Raw genomic sequence first — 4,480 nt, forward strand, 5'->3', positions numbered from 1 at the left:
ATATATATATAATATAAAAGTTGATTCCGTTACTCGATGCAATTTGTCTATAAAATTGAACTTCTGGACTAGAATATGAGACTCAATAACTCGAAATTATAATTATGATAGAATGAGCTCATGAGATTCAGAAAGTGGAAGACTATCATTGGAAGTTCCCTCAAATATTTTGGTAAGATGCCTCCTATATTTGTTAACATCAACAGACTACTGCGCGCGTCCATTTCTTATCTTCTCCAATACATTTATTTACCGTCATTGTTTAGTAGATGAGTTAGTGGTTCTCTTAACTTTTGAACAGTGTTAATGAAGCAAGTTAGCAAATCTGTTTAAAATTGGTGAATATTATATAAAACTGGAAACTCGTTAAAGAAATGGAAAAATAATAATAATAAATAATGGAAAAAAAAGCCCAAGTTAATTGATTTTCAAAAACCAATGTATCTATCAATTAATATCACAAAATTTTATTATGTAGTTTCATATTTATTTTGATAAGATTCTAAAATAATGGTAATCTACTTACTAATAATTATACTTTTATTTCAATTACTTTAACTATTTATTTTTATCACACTTTTACTATCTTACCTAGTGAAGATAGGTTTTGTTATTAATAATTTCCAGTGTTTAATATGTTTCATCTTTACTTTGTATGAATTATATTAATAATTTTCAATTTTTTAAAATTTATAATATTTTTATATATTCATCCATGTTGTCTAATAAATTAAACATCATTTATTTATAAATACTTCTAATTTTTTTATTTATTCATCTTTTCTGCTATTTTATTCCAATAAGGTATTTAATATTTAAAATTTTGTATTGAGAATTTCCATATTGTTTGTTTGGCGAAGTTGCAATAATGAAGGATGTATTAATTATTTTAAAATATTTACTAAGCTATCGTTTAGAACAAATATATTTATGAAAGGAGGAGCTATTAACTATTGAGCCTGAGTGGAATAGATTACTGTTGTTCGTTGCCAAATAGCCAGTGTCTCCCGATCTGATTCATTTTCAATTCTTGAAATTATAGTCATTACAGAGCTGGGCTCAAATCTATGCAATTTGGTTGTTCACCTCCCGCTATTAAGATAGAAATTACCATCTACACGCGTTTTAAATAGCTATCGAGAAATGAGTAGATCTCAAATACCTTGTTCCGACATGGCTAAATGAAAATCATACATTTTAGCCGACTATATAATAAAATAAATAACATTCTTCAGAACGGAGATAAAAATAGTTAATAATTAGTGTCTATATATGGCAAGGCTGATATTTAGGATGGGCTGATTGCTGTAAGCCTGTGATGGCGGGGCATTGCATAACTATATTTAAGTTATTTACCTTTGCAATTTTCATATTTGGGTAAAATTATCCATTACCATCATTAAAAATCCATTATTTTAATATACATCATTAATAAACGTAACTTGAAAAAAGTAACAGTTAAAAAAAATTGCGGCTTAAGAATCCAAAACACAAATTATACTATAATTTTGTTATGTACCTGCCCACTTAACTCTTTTTGGTACACGTATTTAGGCAAATTTCTTTAGGAAAATGGTTAATGGGAAGGAATTGTATTATAAACAATTCAATGTGCTATTATATTGAAGTCTAGGGCACATTCTTGTGACATAGCCCTAATGCTTTGCAAATAATCGTATCTGAACGGTTTTTCAAGTATTCATTTTGGACAGACATTTGAAGTATTTGATTATGGAACATTTCCTAGTAGCTTGTTATAGGTATGCAATACTGAAGACCAGGGCACTGTTTCATAATAAAGTACAAACTAATACTATTAGTCTTGTCGATTTAACTTAATACAATTACACTGACTTGTACAATAGTGACTTGTACTTTAGTACTTTTAACTCCTGTAATATCACTAATAGTCCTCTCTATCAGTAAAAAATATAGTATGTAATATATAAAAAATATAATGTAATTAACACGTTGTTTCTACACTTGTATTTTGAACTAATACTATTAGCTTTCATTATGAAACAGGGCCCTGAATAGCTAAAATATTTACTCTAGGATTCTTTTTGAAATAACTAATTACTTTTATTCCGTTTATGAGGGTAAATCTACGGGAACAAATTACGGAATCCAGTTAAGATATGAATAAATAGAACTGGAGACTATGTAAAATTACTGCTACCAAATGGAAATTCAAGCTCTTTGAAAGTAAGACCAATGTTTGAAAGAACTTCCTGATGCATTCTTCCCAGAATTTAAAATAAAATTGACTTGTCAGATGTTCTCAAGAATGAGATTCGTTAGTCCCTCTCATTTGGAAAGTGTTGTATAATCTATGTTGACTGGTTTAGTTATTACACAGTATTCTTGTTATTACTGTTAAAATTATAACCAAAATGATTTTATTTTATATGTTATGTCTCTATAATGAGTTCCCAAAATTCTATTATCTGTTTTTAAAGTTAAGTTTTATTTTGTTGGTTTTAGTATGTATCTGATAATAATTGTCTACATCTTCCTCTTAACATACTACCTAATATTTTAGCTTTATCGCAATTAAATCTGGTATTGTTATATGATATTATAATAAATAAATAATATACTTATTACGGCATTCCTTTTTTAAAAAATTATTTATTTAATACCAGATCGGCCTTAAATGGTTAATAATATTAATAATAATAATTTATTTATTTGTTAATGGGGCAACCCCCGTAGAAATAGAGTTTGGCTGTGAGATACATAAAATAAATAATTAATTGCAGTAATATTACAAAAATGTCGAGTTAAAGATTTATTATTATTATTAAAGATTATTTAATCAAGATATTTAAATAAACTAATAACAAACAATATATCAAAGCTGAGCTACCTACATTCGTTAGAATAAAAATTAAAACAAAAACTTCACTTCATATTTAATAAAATTAAGAAAACAAAACAAATACTCTACCTCATATAAGGGCGATAGGTGTCTAGTTTTAAGCAAAAGGTTCTGTTGCATATATATAAAAAAAAGTTAAAGATCCAATCCTGAGGGTACAGATAAATTCATACAACTGATTTTGGTTAATATTGCCTAGTTTCGGCATGTATTGGATTCGGTTCTCATGATACGCAGAGCAATTTGTCAAAAAATGGAAACAATCCCCCCAGTGCCTTCCATCACAAGCCGGACAAAGCTTCTGTGGATCCAAAGTATATTGGTGTGGACCGATACTTAAAGTAATTGCATATTTACTGGAGAGTCGTAGTTGGACAATTATTCTCAAGTGAGTTATATGGCAGCTGATTTTTTGGTAGCTTTGAGGAGCATCCGTTTTATGAAATCTACTGTACCACGGTTTATAGGTCGATTCTCGTTATAACAAGAGGCCTTTATCCATCAAATTATCTATCCAAGATCTCCCCCAATGGTTAATGTACGAGGTACATTTTTTTTTAACAATTGATTATGGTGGTGGATAGTCTCATACTACAGAAGATACCCCTAACTATATACGATGTTATAAATAAAACAAAAAATTAAGATAAAATAATAATTCTTAATAAAAGATAAAATTAAAGTTAATAACAAAAACAATGACATTTATGGATTTAACAAAATAAATAATTGACTTCTAATAGAAAAAAAAGTGAATTTAAGAAAAAGACGAAGAGAAAAAAAAGAAGAAATTAAGATGAAATAAAATTTTAGAGTGACAATAACAGAACTGATAAGTATAGAGTTTATAACAGGATGTCCTGCAGCAGTCTGGGCTTCAGTCTTCGGGTTTTGTTGGGTTTCCCAAGTTGTAGGTCACTTTTCCTTTAACTGTAGGTAACTGGGAGTGAAACTTGATGAATTTTTTTTTTTTTATGTAATCCTTTATTGTCTCTATTTGTAATTCCCGACGCAATTGGCTGTTTCTTACAAACCAAGTAGCATTTACTGCAATTCTTATTACTTTATTTTGAAAATATTGTAATTCTCTCCTTTTCGTAAAGGATGCCTCACTTTATTGGTGATTGAGATACTAATTCCATAAATTGTCAATTCATGAACTTCAAACTTAGCCATTTTATTTACTTTGGAAAGAACGAGAAATAGTAAGTATTGATCCCAGAAAACCGATTTCAGCTAATACCTTGGAAGGTTCCTTGTATCAAGTTAATATTAAGCTAGGATAATTAATTAGAATTATCAATAATAAATTATTTATTATCCTAATTAATCGTTTATTACTTATTAGTTGCTATTAATATAAAGCTATTATTGTATGAAGATACCATCTAATTTAACTTTATAATTAGATTTTATTTCTAATTCATCTTAATCGGGAATAGTTACTCAGTAAAGTTTTACTCAAGATCTGTGGTTAAAATTTCTTCGTACAACGTTTTATAACTGATTTTAACTTAAATTTGATAAAGCGTGCTTAAAACTATGTTGGTGCAACCGTCTCTTTTGATAGTTAAGCTTGGCAATAACTGTTGTATATAT

At 28.1% G+C, this 4,480-nt stretch overlaps 1 protein-coding gene across 1 annotated transcript in view; it reads left to right on the forward strand.

Annotated features, from left to right (window-relative positions):
• Trmt61 (tRNA methyltransferase 61) overlaps nucleotides 1–4,480 on the forward strand; it is a 68,197-nt gene that overhangs the window by 63,357 nt on the left and 360 nt on the right. The window lies entirely within an intron of this gene.

Source organism: Halyomorpha halys, unplaced genomic scaffold (genome assembly GCF_000696795.3).
Source record: "Halyomorpha halys isolate HHAL.00 unplaced genomic scaffold, Hhal_1.1 Scaffold1023.1, whole genome shotgun sequence".
In the NCBI taxonomy this organism is placed as follows: Eukaryota; Metazoa; Arthropoda; class Insecta; order Hemiptera; family Pentatomidae; genus Halyomorpha; species Halyomorpha halys.